General features: G+C 38.6%; 1 long non-coding RNA gene across 1 annotated transcript in view; it reads right to left on the reverse strand.

Annotated features, from left to right (window-relative positions):
• Positions 1 to 17791, reverse strand: part of LOC129405611 (uncharacterized) — a 73395-nt gene that overhangs the window by 11032 nt on the left and 44572 nt on the right. Inside the window, exon 3 of the long non-coding RNA XR_008630684.1 lies at positions 3816 to 3926. This is a non-coding gene — a long non-coding RNA (uncharacterized LOC129405611). The remainder of the gene's footprint in view (positions 1 to 3815; positions 3927 to 17791) is intronic.

The following is a 17791-nucleotide window of genomic DNA, read 5'->3' on the forward strand; positions in this document are numbered from 1 at the left end:
ATATTATTCATCTGTTTAAATGTTTACCAAAATTATCAGGAAAAAATAGTTATTGTTTAAAATTTCATTTTCTTAAGTGTTAGAGAAGTTGAGAATTTTATTATATTTTTAATAAAACCATTTATTTTGGACATCAATTGCTATTTTTACTCATTTTTCTATCAATCATTTCTTGTTGATTTGGAAAAATTATTAACAGATATGGGATATTAATGCTTTTATTGCCTATATATTATAACTATATTTTACCTGGAGCCAGTGTTTGTTTACAATGTCTTTTGCTGCACATACACTTTTTATAAGGGTCACACCCACTGTGCTCAGTGTCTAAACACATTTCAGGCAATGCTTGACCTAGTAATGCTGGTCTAACAGATTTTATATTCAGGCGTGGCAATACTTAGAGGGACATGCCGTTCAGGGATTTAAACTCAGGATCTTATGCATGTTAGGCATGAATTCTACCTCTTGAGCCATATCCCCAGCCCCTATATATACATTTTATTTGCATATGTGATGATATTTTCAATATGTTCATTCAATAGGGCTACTGGATGTAGTTATTCAATTACTAATCTTAATTTTTCTGGTAACGTAGTTTTCAGATATAACTAAAACCCTAATTAGTTGACACTGAGTAAAAAAGATTATCATGGATAATCTGGATTCAATTAATTGAAAAGACTTAAAAGTAGAACAGATGCTGTTCTCCAAGAGGAGTAAATATAATTCCAACCATCCAGTCTATCTTTTATATCTTTTTCTGAAGCTGCCTTATTGATTTCAGATTTATGTAGCAAACCCCAACAACCATGCACACACAAACATATATATGATATTTGTATACATAATATATATTTATTTCACCTATTTTTTTTGCTTCTGAGGTTGATCTCTGAATGAAAAGTATACAATTTTTATATAAGTCAGCCTACCAATCTTCTCAAAGACTTTCATACTTTGCTGGGTAAACTATATACAAAAATGTATATAAACCATGTCCAGACAACATTGACAGCAATGACTAAAACCTATTAAGTTCTCTTTTAAGCCTTTTCACCAGGAAAACTCATTGTCAATATATTGGGCTGTATTTGTCCAGTATAATATTTTTGCAAGAAATAAATAATTCATATGTGTGTATGCGTAGAAAAGTCTAAAACTGAGCTGGAAATATGTACCCCAATTTAATGACAATGGGTACCTCATAATGGGGAAGCAGTGCTAGAGACAGAAAGAAGTCTTCCAGGTTTATTTTAAATTAATTTTTTGTATAGATCTTGTAATGAAGAGCCAATTAATATTTAATTTGTGTGATTTTTTTTTACCAGTAACAGTTTCAGAAGCATAATTCAGTACATTTGATGACAGCTTAGGGTAAAAATGCTTTATAAAAATTACTACAATAGGGGCCAGAGAGACAATACAATGGGTAGAGCACTTCCCTTCCATGCAGTCAACTGGAGTTCAATCCCTGGCTCCTCATATGGTCGCCCAAACACTGCCAGGGTAATTCCTCAGCACAGAATCAGGAGTAACCCCTGAGTATCACCAGGTGTGAACCCAAACATCAATAAAAACAAAATACTGACAGTAGCTTTAAGATATAAACAGGTAATCAATAGATAATAACTATTGTGATAATAAAGCAAGATAGTTTATTACAAGCATTACAAATCAGTGCTATTAGTGATCTGCCTTAAATGCAAACTGTAAGAAAATAAGAAGGCTGAGTCCGTACCTGCCTGCAGAGCACATACTTGTCTCAAATTTCCAGTGCCTTTGGACCAAATGCAACATATCCTCAGGCCAGATTTGGCTCATGAGCCATGAGTCTATTACAATCGCAATTTTATAGGGAAAAGTGAGATTTATTTTAAGCCAAGAATGAAAGAAATTTCATTAAAGAGATATGTTTAAAAATCATAAAATCTAAAATTCTAGGAAAAACAACATAATTTGGTAAGAATATGTTCTGTTTGAAAGGTAAATTATAGAAACACATTCTTGTATAAGCAGTTCATGCTGTTCATATTTAATCTAGGTGAAATATATGCAATACAATATTCTGTTCACCAATTTTTATGTAAATAAGAGAACGCCAATTGCTCACATTTTCTAGAAAAGGCAAATGGTGAATAAAGAATTGACAGTTACAGTAATTAGAAAATGTCATCAGAAATCATATACCTGCTATCAAAAGAAAAAATATATTATATATACACATTTATAATACATAACATATATAAATATATCAATCACAATATCCTGTTAATCACCGATTTCTCGGGCGGGCTCAGTAACATCTCATTTTGTCCTTTCCCTGAGATCTTAGAAGTCTACTTCGACTTGGCCCTCCTAACGATGTTAAACTGGGGGCTCTTCAGGGTCAGGCGAATGAGATCCAGCTTGTTACTGGATTATGCATATGAATACACCATGGGGAGCTTGCAAGGCTGTCCCATGTGGGCAGGAAACTCTCAAAAGATTGCCAATTTCTCCCAGAGGGAGAAGTAGGCTAAAGATACCAGGAGGCCGCTTGCGGCCTCGTGATTCTAAGGAGCTCGCTTTTAAGTCTCTGGATATTGACCGTTGATGGGATTACACACACCTGGGTTCCTCTGCCGGTACCTTCATGCATGAGGCCTGTCCGAACGTGTAGAGAGGAGCCTCCAGCATGGCTGCAGCTAGGTTCCGGTGATCTTCGGCCACCGGGAGCTCTGCTTGGGGTGGGGAGGGAAGCTGGAGCCCATCCCCTCCAAGGAGCCCCGGGGAAGACAGCCAGGCATGCAGGCAAGAGACTCTCTGCCTTATATATATAAATATATAAGTTTATATTTAATAACAATATGGCAAGATTAAGCATTGATCTAAATTTTGGCAAGATGAAAGTCTGAGTCGAACACACTAAAATGGATTATAGTCCTTAAGCAAGGTTGGTTTAACATTTAAAAAACTCACTGTCACTGTCATCCTGTTGCTCATCAATTTGCTCAAGTGGGCACCAGTAACGTCTCCATTGTGAGACTTGTTGTTACTGTTTCTGGCATATTGAATACCCCACGAGTAGCTTGCCAGGCTCTGCCATGCGGTTGAGAGACTCTCGGTAGCTTGCTGGGCTCTCCGACAGGGATGGAGGAATCGAACCCGGGTCGATCGCATGCAAGGCAAACGCCCTACCCACTGTGCTATCGTTCCAGCACAACATTTAAAAAACAATTAACATATATCAGTAAAGGGGGGGAAAGTCACATGATAATCTCAATAGATAAAGAAAAAAGCATTTTACAAACCTCATGATAGAAAAATATTAAGAATAGAAGGTAACTTCCTAAATCTGATATAGTGAAACCATGAACAAGCTCCAATAGATAATATCATACTAGGATATGCTTCTGTTTAACACTGTACTAGAGGTTTTAGATTAGCCGATTAGGTATATCTAGACTTAGAAGGAAGAAGTAACATTCAAAAAAGAAGAAAAAGTAAAACTATATAAAACTTGTATACAGAATATGGTGTTGTGTGTGTTTTTTTTTCTTTTTGGGTCACACCCGGCAATGCACAGGGGTCATTCCTGGCTCATGCACTCAGGAATTACACCTGGCGGTGCTCAGGGGACCATATGGGATGCTGGGATTCGAACCCGGGTCGGCCACGTGCAAGGCAAATGCCCTACTCGCTGTGCTATCACTCCAGCCCCTACAGAATATGTTATGGAATCTACTAAAAATGATTAATACTGACTAATGAATTCAGTAAAGCTACAGGATACAAAACCAAAATGCAAAAATTATTTCGGTTGGATCACATACTCTGCATGTTGGAGCCCCAGTTTTGATCCCCAGAACTGCATGATCTCCTGAGTTTCACCGATGGGGTTATCACCCTTCTCTTCCCAATGCCACAGGACTGTCACATAGGGCCTAAAAAGAAAACAAAAAATTACTTATGTTTCTATAGATTTGCAATGAATAACCCAACATGAAATTAAGAAAATAGTTCCATCTACCTGAACATCATAAAGAAGAAAATGCTTAAAAATAAATGTATCAAAGGAAACATAAAACTCCAGTTTTGATTCTATGAAACATTGTTCAAAGAAATTAAAGATAGCATAAATAAACTGAAAATTTTTCCGTGGATTTGATTCCATGGATACCATACTCTTGAATAATATTCTTTAAATTGATTTACAGATTCAATTCAGCTTGTGTCATCTCAGTTTGCTTCTTTGTAGAAATTATAAGTTGGGGGGCCGGAGCGATAGCATAGCGGGTAGGGCGTTTGCCTTGCACACGGCCGACCCGGGTTCGATCCCCGGCATCCCATATGGTCCCCCAAGCACCGCCAGGAGTAATTCCTGAGTGCAGAGCCAGGAGTAACCCCTGAGCATCGCTGGGTGTGACCCAAAAAGCAAAAAAAAAAAAATTATAAGTTGGTGTTTTAATTCATATGGAAATCCTAAAGATCCAGAGTAAAACAAAGAAAATTCTTAAAATAGAAAACTTAAATTAAAGGATTCAAACTGATAGTTTAAAATTACATAATTAAAATAAAAATAAATAGACCAAGGGGTTAGAATTCAAAATCCAAAAATAAAATCTGTATTTCTAGTTAGCTGATCTTCAACAAGAATGTCAGAACCACTCAGTGCAAGAAAAAAATGGGTGTTTTCAACAAATTATGCTGGGGAACTGGATAGCTACATAGAAATTATGAAGTTGTATCTGCCACTTATCATACAAAAAATTTAACTCAAAATGTATCAAGGACTGAAATATAAGGGCTGAAATTTTTAAATATATGGACCAAAATTTTCATGACCTTAGGTAAGCAATGATTTTTTTTCTAGAGAAACACAAGAAATGAAAGAAATAAAAGCCTATTATACATCAAAATAAAAAATTTCACAAAATTTACCATCAAAAAAAGTTGACACTGGTGGTTGAACTGGTATTGGATATAGCATATCTAAATATTAATTTGTAAATTACAGTATCTAACAACCCAAGTGCCCTAAAACAGATGACTGGTTAAAGAAACTTTGGTATATCTACACAATGGAATACTATGAAGCTGATAGGAGAGATGAAGTCACAAAAATTTTCTTATAAATGGATAAACATGGAGAGTATCATGCTAAGTGAAATGAGTCAGAAAGAGAGGGACAGACATAGAGGGACTGCACTCATTTGTGGAATATAAAATAACATCACATGAGGCTGACACCCAAGGACAGTAGATACAAGGGCCAGGGGGATTGCCCCATTGCTGGAAGACTGCTTCATGAGTGGAGGGGAGAAGGCAGATGGAACAGAGAAGGGATCACTAAAAAAATGATGGCTGGAAAAACCAGTTGGGATGGGAGATGCATGCCAAAAGTAGATAATGGACTAAACATGGTGACCTCTCAGTGTCTCTGTTGCAAGCCATAATGCCCCAAAGTAGAGAGAAAGTATGGGGAATATTGTCTGCCATAGAGGCAGGGGAAAGGTGAAAAAGGGGGATATACCTGGGATATTGATGGTGGGAAATGTGCACTGGTGGAGGGATGGGTGTTTGATCATTGTGAGATTGTTACCCAAACATAAAAGCTTGTAACTATCTCAAGGTGATTCGATAAAATTTTTTTTAAAAAATTTTAAAAATCACAGTATTTTTTTAATTGAGTTATCGTGAGATGCAGAGTAACAAAGCTGTTCATGGTCAGGTTTCAGTCATACAATATTCCAACACCCATCCCTCCGCCAGTGTACATTTCCCACCATCCTTCCCCTGACCTGTCTCTACAGCAGGCACTTTCCTTCCCCCCCATTTCCTCCCCACCCTTTTTGGGCATTATAGTTTTCAATACAGATACTGAGAAGTTATCATGTTTGTTCTTTACCTATTTTCAGCACGCACTTCTTATCAAGAAAATCACAGTATCTTAATTTTTTGAGTGAAAAGAAAACATCAAAAAGTAAAAATATCTGTAAATCAGATTCCCAGTAAAAATATCTAGAATATATAAATAGCTCTTAGAACTCAATAGTTTAAAAAAACTAATAATAATGATAACTATATAACTTAAAAGGAGCCTGAGGAACTAAATCAACATTTCTCCAAAGAAAATGTACAGTGGTCATTAAGAACATGAAAAAAATACCCAATGATGTTAGCAATGATAAATAAAAGCCAAAATTTTAAGACATTTTGTGCCCACTAGAATCTAAAATATAAAACATTAACAATAAGAAATACTAAATGTGGAGAAATTAAAGACACACTGGTTTTGTGCTAATATAAAATGATGCAGTCATTATGGAATACAGGATGACAGTTCCTCACAATGTCAAATATAGTGTTACCATCTGGTCCAACGCTTTCACAACAACGTATATACCCAAGGAATATTAAAACATACAAAAATTCAAACAGGAATGTTTATAGCAGCATTAGTCTGTCTAGTAGTCAATAAATGGGAACTATCTAAATGTTCAAGAGGCTACTGAAAAATGCCCCTTGTTTACAATGGAATGTTGTTCATAAAAAGGAATGGGATAGGGGCTGGAGAGATAGCACAGCGGGTAGGGCGTTTGCCTTGCACGCGGCCGACCCGGGTTCAAATCCCAGCATCCCATATGGTCCCCTGAGCACGGCCAGGGGTAATTCCTGAGTGCAAAGCCAGGAGTAACCCCTGTGCATCGCCAGGTATGACCCAAAAAGCAAAAAAAAAAAAAAAAAAAAAGGAATGGGATAAAATAGTGGTTGCCCAGGGATGAAGGGAAGAGGATAGTGAGAGATAGAGAACAGTTATTAATGAGTAAAATATTTGGCAGGGAAGGCTAATGACAATTGTTATCGATTGGTAGTGTTCATTGCACCACACTACAAATGCACTAATAATCATAAAACTTTATGCTTTGGGAGGCAACCACACTCTAGTTTTCAGGGACGACTCTGGTATGATCAGGGGACCATACATAGTGCTGGGAATCAAACCTGAGTTAGATCTAGCACACAAGACCAGCATTAAACACACCGTACTAAGTCTCTCTGGCCTAAATTTTATACTTTACAAAAGTGAGTTATATAGATATGAGTTGTATCTCAATAAAGATGTTATTTCATAAATACATAAAATTAAAGACTGAATAAAAGAGAGATACATTGCCTTACATTGCTCTACAGGAATGCAATAGGCTTACAAACTGCACTAGAATTTAAATATATTGAAAGTGATCAACACTAGCGTAAAGCACCACGGATTTCCCAGTTTTCTCACACACTTCTCTTTGAATTCAGTTTTGTATAACACAATTCAGTGTAACCAAACTTTGAACCATCCTCTGGGAGTTTTGGCATATTAGAAGATTATACAAGATCATCCCTAAAGTTAGAAATAAACTGACACTTTGGACCAAGGAACTTAGCAAACTAACAGGGTTCTTTAAAAGTCTCCGAAAGTAACAGCCTCAGAATTGCAGCTGTACCTGCAAGTCAAGCTTCATTTTTACATTCCCTTTCCACAAAAGTGATTGTTAATCAATAGTATTCAGTGGATACAAATCAAAAGTATGCTAGCTGCTGGAGACATAAAAAACAACTGAGTAAGGCAAGGTTTCTGCTTCTGAGAAATTCTTAGCTTTAAGGGAAGCAAATAATTTTGCTCAATGTAAAAGTCAAAAGCTGTGTGGAATCCAACTAGGGTGAGAGGAGAACATAAATAACTCTGCATATGGACACAGTGAAAGTGACCTGCTAGACAGATCTGGAATGATGAGCACAAAAGGCAAAACCCTTTAGGCAATTTTTCTCTGCAGGTAAAACTCTTATTATGCTATTAAGCCAGGGTTAAATCTTATCTAAAAAGCCAAGTGGAAGGCTGGGAAGTAGTTCAGAGATGAGAGAAACTTGCTTGGCACATCCAAGACCGACAGCTTCTCAGGCCACATGCTCCCTCAGCACCCCCAGGGCCACCTTGTTGCCCAGCAAGGCTGCATCTCCAGGCTTTAGCACTGAAGCATTAGCCAGTTGGGCCCATCAACACAAGAATGACTTTTAAAAAATAATGACAAAAAAATCAAACACAAGATTAAAAAAAAAAGAAAGGTACATATTATTGCAATTCTGGATAAACTCTGAAGGTATCCAGAAGTATTTGAATGTATTTTTTCCAGTGTAATTTAGCCACAAAAAGGGAGTAATACAATTTTATGCTGAAAGTTTATAGGCTTTCTACTAGAGGCAAGTAATAATTGTTTCACTGGAGGCCAACTGAGTCACTAGTTTAATGTGGGCGATTTCCTAATGGGCATGGAAGCTGAAGGTTATTTCTTTTCAATAAAATGTTAATTGCAAATGACAACTAAGAAGTAAGCAGAGAATTTGGAGTGGATAATCAATCAGCAATCAGCAGGCCTCTGCCCACCAGCCCTCTTCGCCTAGGCTCAGACACTTGTCAGCTCTAGTCTGACCACCTTCCTGAGGGCCTTGTACCAAGAGCCTTGAAACCAGAGTCTCCTCTGAGACCCAGACCTTCTCCCAGTACACACCCAGAACAAGAAGGTAATCCCTCCTGGCTAATTTCTTCAAAGAGAAAGTCATGGTCCCATTTTTTGATTCCTGGTCCCTTAGAAATACCATCAATTCATATCTGGGAATTCCTTTCAAAAAAGGTTCACCCTTTGGAGAATTCACTAGTGGTGGTGGTCAGACTGTGAAAGTCTATTCAGGTTAGGTGGGAACATCTTGAAGGGTTTCAGGACCCTTCATCCATCCATCCTTTGCGCTTTAGGCAAGTTCGCAGGTGACCAATCCCACTGTGTAGCAGAAATTACTCTTAGACAGATTCTTGGTAGTTAGAAGAAGCCCATGAAAGAGCAGCATAGCAGAATGGCCAAAGACTCAAGTGTATAACATTTGGTAAATGACATAACCTCTACGCCCTGGAGATTTCATCCTACAAATGGAATAAGTGGTAGCATTTACCATACAGGTGATTTTAAGAAATGAATGAGTTGGTATAGTTAGATTTTCTTAAAATAGTGCCAGAAACATTGTAAATGTCACATAAATATTTGCTGTTACTTTTTAGCATGGGCTGGAGCGATAGCACAGCGGTAAAGCATTCGCCTTTCATGCGACCAACCCGTGTTCGATTCCTTCGCCCCTCTCGGAGAGCCCGGCAAGCTACCAAGAGTATCGTGCCCGCATGGCAGAGCCTGGCAAGCTACCTGTGGCATATTCGATATGCCAAAAACAGTAACAATAAGTCTCACAATGAGAGACGTTACTGGTGCCCGCTCAAACAAATTGATGAGCAATGGGATGACAGTGACAGTGACATTTTAGCATGGGCTAGAGTGACAACACAGTGGTAGGATGTTTGCCTTGTACTCGGCCAACCCAGATTCAATTCCTCCACCCTTCTCAGAGAGCCCGGCAAGCTACCAAGAGTATCTCGCCCACATGGCAGAGCCTGGCAACCTACCCGTGGTGTATTCAATATCCCAAAAACAGTAACAAGTCTCAAAATGGAGACGTTACTGGTGCCCGCTCGAGCAAATTGATGAGCAATGGGATGACAGTGATAGTTACAGTGACTTTTTAGCATGTCAACAGATTGAGGTATCTAAAAGTAAAAATGAGAACTAGAGAGATAGTACAATGGTAAAAGGGCTTGACTTGCATGCAACTGATCTAGGTTCAAATCCTTCCATCACATATGATCCTTGAGCAATACCAGGAATGGTCCCTGAACACAGAGACAGAAGTAAGCCCTAAGCACTTACATGTGTCCCCACCAAAAAATAAATAACAAATTAAAAACCAATAAAATTTCACTTAAATAGGCTTCAGCTTTGATTGGATTTCCTTACATAGCTGACTATGATGTTACATCATGGGAGCACATACTTGATTTCTGCTCAAGAACACTATTCAAACACAATGATATTCCTGGAAATGTTAATTAGGTAGCACTGTTGTCCCACTGTTCATCGATTTGCTTGAGCAGGCACCAGTAACATCTCCATTGTGAGACTAGTTGCTACTGTTTTTGGCATATCAAATACGCCTCGGATAGCTTGCCAGGCTCTGCCATGCAGGCGAGATACTCTTGGTAGCTTGCCGGGCTCTCCGACAGAGACAGAGGAATCGAATCCGGGTCAGCCTCATGGTAAGGCAAATGCCCTACCCGCTTTGCTATTTCTCTAGTCACCAGTCCTGTTAATTAGGTATACCACAAATTTTTTTCCTCCTGCAGACTTGGGGAGATGCAGGAGAATCAGGTTCAATACCCAATGGTCTCTCAAGCACCACTGGAAGTACCAGTGGAGCCAAGTACTAGAGGCACTACTGAGTATGCCCTCCTATAAGCCTTAACCCCTGCATTTTTTCTCCAGCAACAATTTGTGTGTCTTTTTATACAAAAGTAAATTGATTTCCTGATTTTAGAGCTTTTCAATCTCTCCTGTGACATGAACATTATAAAACTCAGAAAAGAGATTTATTATGAAAAGCTTATCAAGTATAAATGAACTCAAAAACATGATTGCATGTAAACCCTTCCTTCCTAATTCCTAATTGGCATCGTGAACTATATCTCACTGAAGAAAATATTCACAGTAGGGAAACCAATGAATGGTTTTCAGACTTAAGTATTTAACTAATAAAATCAATAGGTCGCCCTATTTTATCTTGCCAAGAAAAATTATTAAAATAAATAGTCATTTATTATTTTTCCTTATTTTTAAATGCATTTTACTAAGGAACCAGATTTACAGTTTTTCTTTTAAAATAAATGTATTTATTAAATAAAACTTTTTTAGTCACTGTAAAATTTCACAGTTATTCATGATTGGATTTCAGGCATACATTGTTTCAATCTCTTCACCAGCTTCCACTTCCCTCTACCAATTGCTCCCCTTGCCCCCATTTGCCTCTCACCTGCCAGTCTGCCTTTACAGAGGTCAAATTTTTTAAATAAGAGTTTGCATTGTGGTTTACAGTTCAGTTGCCAATTGGGTTTCATACACAATATTTTTCCACCTTTCAGCACCACCTCCTCCCCAGGGTTGGTCTTCCTTCCAACACAGTCATTACCCACTCCCTGTTCTATATCCCAGCACCCTGAGGTGTTATGTTTCCTACTGACTACCAGTTCTCATATTCTTTGATTTCATTGTCTACAAGTTTTTCTTAAGAGAGTTTTAGGCCGCCAATGTTCAACACCAATCCCCCACCAGTGTCAGTTTCTCTCCACCAATACTCCAGTTTCCCTCCCATACCCCAGCTTGTCTTTTTGAAAGGAACCTTTTTAAGTTTGGTTACTGTAATTTGGATCACATGCTTCTAGTGTTGATTCTGTGGTTTGGAGAGAGATATAAATATACCACCTCTACATCACCAATTATTATCATTTTTGTAATGGAAAATGATTTTCTCCAAAACATTTCTTTCAGAAAGTGAAAACTGTAAGAGTAAAGGGAAGTTGCTAAAAATGTATTATATTTAAACTCATTAAAATATGCTATATCAATGTTAATCTATAGTGTATTAACAATATATAACACACTAATGATGTCACATATAAAATTACTATATTATTTACATTTTCATTATTTTGCCTTGATTCAGGAGAAAACATCTTACATGCATCAGAAATTCATCGAGGTATAAAATGATACACGGAGCTTGGGAAATCACTCTTATGAGTTTCAAATTTATTTTATTTTGCAAAATATTTCTTCCTTTTTTAAAAAAATTAAAGCCACATACATATGGCTGTGCTCCAGGGTTTATCCCAGCTCCTCATAGTCATGTGTTGCTCTGAAGATTTGAATTCAGTGATGGGATCAAACACAAGCCTACCGCATGCAGTAAGTCCTTTAACTGATTGCTCTGGCTCTGCTTCCTTCTATTTTTTCCAGTTGGCCCAATTGGTCACTGCTGTATACTCCTGTAATATCTGGATGATTATCACCTGTTTAGATACTATAATGATGTTAAAATCATCATCATCCCGTTGATCGTCGAATTTCTCAAGCAGTCTCAGTAACGTCTCCATTTGTCCTAGCCCTGAGATTTTAGGAGCCTCTCTTTAGTCGACCTTCCCAATGATGTCACATTGGAGGCTCTTTCAGGGTCAGGGGAATGAGACCCAGCATTGTTACTGGTTTTGGCATATGAATACACCGTGGGGAGTTTACGAGGCTCTCACATGTGGGCAGGAAACTCTTGGTAGCTTGCCAGGTTCTCCCAGAGGGAGAAGTAGGCTATAAGATGTCTTCTGGGAGCTTGGTTTTAAGTCTCTGGATGTTGGCTATTGGTGGGATTACATGGCACTGGGGGCAGTCACTGGGTGGGACCACCTAGCTACTGGAAAATGGGGAATCTGGGAGGAAGAGGCCCAGTCCTGTACCAAGCAGGCTTGGAGGTCTCAGCCCCGGGTCCCACACACCTGGGTTCCTCTGCCGGTACCTTCATGCGTGAGGCTCGTCCGAACATGTGGAGAGGAGCCTTGAGCATGGCTGTGGCTAAACTCTGGAGGTCTTTGTCCGTGGGAGCTCTGCTCCGGGCGGGGAGGGAAGCTGGAGCCCACCCCCTCCAAGGGGCCCCAGGGAAGACAGTCAAGCACATGGGCAATGATGTTTAAAAGTAATGTTTTATCTTCCTGGTATGTTAGAACACAAGGATACTATAAAGAGGAATGAACAGGGCCTCTCCATGCATACGTCTGTCTGACAAACACATACCATGTTTCTGTGGGCATTTTTCCAAACTTCTGTAGGAGCCTGGAGTGATAGTACAGCAGGTAGGGTGCTTGCCTTGCATGCAGTCTACCTGGGTACAATCCCCGGCAGTACCTAAAGTTCCCCTGAGGCTGGCCAGGTGTGATCTTTGACAACAGAGCCAGGAGTGAACCCTGAACACCACTGAATGTGCCTTCCCGTGACCCCCCCCCCCCCGCTTAAAGAAATCCTTTTGGTAACAAGGGCCTTCCATGCATTTCCTCTGACTTTCTATGAATGTATTCCTCTAGGCCCTAATTAAGACTCAACTTACTTTTGATAGGATTCCAACTTCTTTAGATCCCCAGCTAGAAGATTTTTAGCTCCCCTTCCTTTAGGTAAAAAGAAGGGACCAACAATGTTTCCTACACTCCCCACTGTAATTTTCAGACCCTTTATGCCCTGCTGTCATCTAAGCATTGCTTGAAAGGGTCTTCTCTAACTTAATGAGTTCTCCTTGATTTTCTTCAATCTCTTCTGCTGTTCCAATTTCTTTCTTTCTTTTTCTGTTTCAGATCCACACCCAATAATGGTCAGGGGACCCTGGCTCTGCACTCAGGAGTCATTCCTAGTGGTGGTCAGGGAAACATATGGAATGCTGGGGATCGATCATGGTCATCGTCTTACAAGGCAAGCACCCTACTCAGGCCGGTTGTTCAGATTTTTCACACCGCTTTGTTGTTTGTTTTGGTGTTTTTTTTTTTTTGCTTTGTTGGATCACACTCGGCGATACACAGGGGTTACTTTTTTTTGGCTCTGCATTCAGGAATTACCGCTGGCAGTGCTCAGGGGACCATATAGAATGCTGGGAATCGAACCAGGGTTGGCCTCGTGCAAGGCAAACACTCTACCTGCTGTGCTATTGCTCCAGGCCCACACCACTTTGTTTTGTTTCACTGCCCTTCAAATTTTGTTCCTTAGGGGCTGGAGGTATAGCATAGTGGGTAGGGCGTCTGCCTTGCACGTGGCCGACCCGGGTTCAATTCCCAGCGTCCTATATGGTCCCCTGAGCACTGCCAGGGGTAATTCCTGAGTGCAGAGCCAGGAGTACAGGAATAACCCCTGTGCATCACCAGTGTGACCCAAAAAGCAAAAAAAAAAAAAAATTTGTTCCTTGATTTAGTTTCAGACACCACTTATTCTCATGATTTTTTTAAATATGTTTTTTTTTTCCGCTGAATAATTTTGGTGTACAAGACTATATGGTTTAGGGATAAAATTTCATCCTTCTTCTAAGTAAGTTTCCACACCACACCTACAACTGAAGTACCAATAGCCCTCCACCACAGTCCTGGAACCCCTCCTGCCTCCGTCCTGTCCTCCTGACCCCTTTGAAACCTTAGTTCTCTGTTCAGTGAACAAAGGATTAGGATTTTGTTTTTGTTTTTTGTGTGCTTCATGGTTTTGTCTGTTTCCTAGGTTTGTTTCTTTGTTTCCCAGATGCCAGTGAAATTCTCCAGTATTTGTCCTCTTTCTACTTGTTTTGCTCCTGAAATTTCTGTCTCTTAATGTCAATTACCATCTACTTGAAAATATCTGATTTTTACCTCTTGTCTATTACTCTTTTCTGGACTTCAGACCTAAACTTGTCCTTCCCCTGTATTAGACTCTTCAAACACAACATTCATCTTCCTCCCTCCCTCCCTCCCTCCCTCCCTCCCTCTCTCCCTCCCTCTCTCCCTCTCTCCCTCCCTCCCTTCCTTCCTTCTTTATTATTATTGATTGTTTTGGAGTCACATCCAATGATTCTCAGGGATTACGCCAGTTTCTGTACCCAGGAATTACTCCTAGCAGTGATCAGGAGACCATATGGGATCCCAGGAATTGAACCTGGGTTGACTGTATGCAAGGCTAGACACCCTACCTGGTGTACTCTCTCCAGCCCTTCAACATATTTCTAACTAACCCATTTTCTTGTTCTCCAAATCTGTGTTTTCTAATTCAGAAAGTGTAACATACATCTATTCTAAGCTTAAAAACTAAAGGACATTTTTTTTAACCTTACAAGTTCCTGGATTCCACACATTGCTTGAAGTGTGAGGAAAGAATAATAAACTAATCTCCATTCTACACTCTGTGGGTGAGATTTATTTAAGAAGTTGGTCCACAGAACTTAGCTTGAAGTTGATGGGGGAGCAGAAGGAGTAATTGAGATCTAATGGTGGTATGGTGTTGAGCTAGTGTATGCATGAAGCTATCATTACTAGTCTAATAAATTACAATATGTAAACATTTGTTTAAGAGAAAAAAGGTCAATGAGGATCCAGGCCTCACTGTGAAGAAGATAGATCTCTGAAAGAACCTCAAAATAAGGAAGATTTGAAGTGGGTGCTTTTATCATAAACTCCCATACAAAAAGGTTTGTTTTTTATGTCTATGACTTGCCTTGGGGTTATGGGGAAAGACCATTATAGTGTACCAACTCATATGTTGCTTCTTATATCTAAAATTCATGAATCACATCAAATTTAGTCAGTTCTTTCACCAAAGTATGAAGATATTCTTTCACTATGCTATCCTACGAAAAATCTTGAGCCTTCCAAAATTCATCACACAGATACAATCAGAAAACATACCCTGATATGTTTCCTGACTCAGAACCATTCTGTATGCCTATGACAGATAATTCGTAACTCGTTTTCATGGACCTTACTTGTATTCAGAGAAACACTTTGACCAAATTAGAAATCATTTATAAGGTATGGAAGAATGTACTGGAGTTTGGGGCTGGAGTGATAGCACAGCGAGTAGGGCGTTTGCCTTGCACACAGCCGACCCGGGTTTGAATCCCAGCATCCCATATGGTCCCCTGAGCACCGCCAGGGGTGGTTCATGAGTGCACAGCCAGGAGTAATCCCTGTGCATCGCCAGGTGCGACCCAAAAAGAAAAAAAAAAAAAGAATGTACTGGAGCGATAGCACAGTGGGTATGGCGTTAGCCTTGCGTTCGGCTGACCCAAGTTCGATTCCTCCATTTTTCTCAAAAGCAAGCTACCAAGAGTATCCTGCCCACATTGGCAGAACCTTGCAAGCTACCCGTGGCATATTGAATTGATATGCCAAAAACAGTAACAAAAAGTTTCACAATGGAGATGTTACTGGTGCCCACTCTAGCAAATCGATGAACAACGGGATGACAGTGCTACAGTGCTACAGTGCAGAAGAATGTAGAAGAATGATTATACTACTTAAAACTCTAAGAAATGTGCCTATTCTTTGTGAAAACTTTTTTGCCATCTTTTCCTATTTTACTATTTGCTCTAGGCTCCTGATCTAAACTTAGGAAGTCTGTTACCGCTTTCTAAATGCCAATTTAACATGAACCAGCTTCTGATCTCCACCGTTAAATTCTCTTTTCTATGTTTTAATTTAAACCCAATAATTTGACTAGGGACCTTTCTTACTTCCTTTTTTTACTTGATTTAGTGGAGAGGGATGATTCCTTCCACATAAAACAGTCTTCCAATGAAACTAGCCTATGAGTGCGAACAGGATCAAATGCAGCAGAGTTTAAATATAGTTCTATACTTTCTAACTCCATGTTATACTCAATATTACGTAAGCAATCAATAGGCAATAAAGTTTTTTGCACAGAAAAATACATGAAAAATAGATGTTTGAGAAAATTCTGCATCTCTAAAACACAATGTCCTTTCTCTTAGCCAAGTATACTTATTTTAAAGAGTTGGTATGCAATTAATGTATTTGGAACACATGACTGATTAAAAATAGCAGCACTGTTAAGTTCTAACTTTGTTCTTTTGCCAGTTTTGAAGTTCTATGAGAGCAAAGGATTTAATGATCATAGTAACTAGATAAAACCAGAGCTTATGTATGTTTGCTTGCTTTGTCTCATTGAACATGTCCAAATCTGCATATGTAATCCCAGTCAGGTACTGCTACAGCATATATCTTCAGTTCAATAGATCATTAGAACACTTACATCACTTAAAGTTTTCTAATATATTTGCTCATTTTACTATATATACCTATTTTCAATAAAACTGGACTTGTATTAATTTAGAACATTACTCAACAAAATGAACCTTTATTTTTCAAAGTTATCACTTCCCTGATCTTACGCTTCCCAAAATTCCTGAGAATTGGGGGCCGGATGGGAATGTGGCCACTTCTAGAGGTACTTAAGGCTTACTCCTGGCTCTGCACTTAAGGATCACTCCTGGAGGGTCCAGGGAACCATATATGGTGCCAGGATCAAATCCAGATCAACCGCTGTACCATCACTCCAGCCCCAATTCCTGAAAATTCTACCCTCTAGAATGGACTTTTTTCAGAAGTTCAGAAGGTCATCAATAGATTCGCTAATTTGATCAATATTTAAAAGCTACTACTGACCTTCCAATTCAAAAAACCTGGCATACCAAAATCCTACTTTCATTTACTTCTGAAATTGTATACTAATTAAATTAATAACTGTTTAATAATTAATAATTTAAGTTATTAATTAACAAATAGCTAATACATATTAATGATTAAATAAAGAGCTATTAATTAATAGTAACTATTTCATTTAAAATTAAGAAGGCCTTTACAAATACATCTTATTCTCTTTAGTCAGTACTCAGTTATTCTTCATGACTTTTCTCTAGGATTAAACTAATGTGAAAATTCCTGCTTCAGAAAATATGCACTTCACATTACCTAGAATTAACTACTCATATATTATCAATTATTCTTTCTTCTCGCCTCCAATTATCTTTTTTAATTTTTTCCCTTTAAACTGAGAATGGGATTAAGTTTCTCCAGTTATAAAATTATTTTAATAAATGGAAACAATAAAATAAAAAGTAAATCTTATTTCTTTCAGATGTTCTCAACTTAAGACATCTAAGACCCTTAGTCTCATTTTTAACTGGCTTACTTTATATTTGAATAGCTGATCTCTTCTGTCCTCCTTTCAATTAATATTTCACATCTAATTTCTACCTCACTGATCTATAAAAATTCGTTTGGTCCTCTTCCTCATTGGTCTTACTTAGTGTGTTTACTTGA

Source organism: Sorex araneus, chromosome 1, assembly GCF_027595985.1.
Source record: "Sorex araneus isolate mSorAra2 chromosome 1, mSorAra2.pri, whole genome shotgun sequence".
Lineage (NCBI taxonomy): Eukaryota > Metazoa > Chordata > Mammalia > Eulipotyphla > Soricidae > Sorex > Sorex araneus.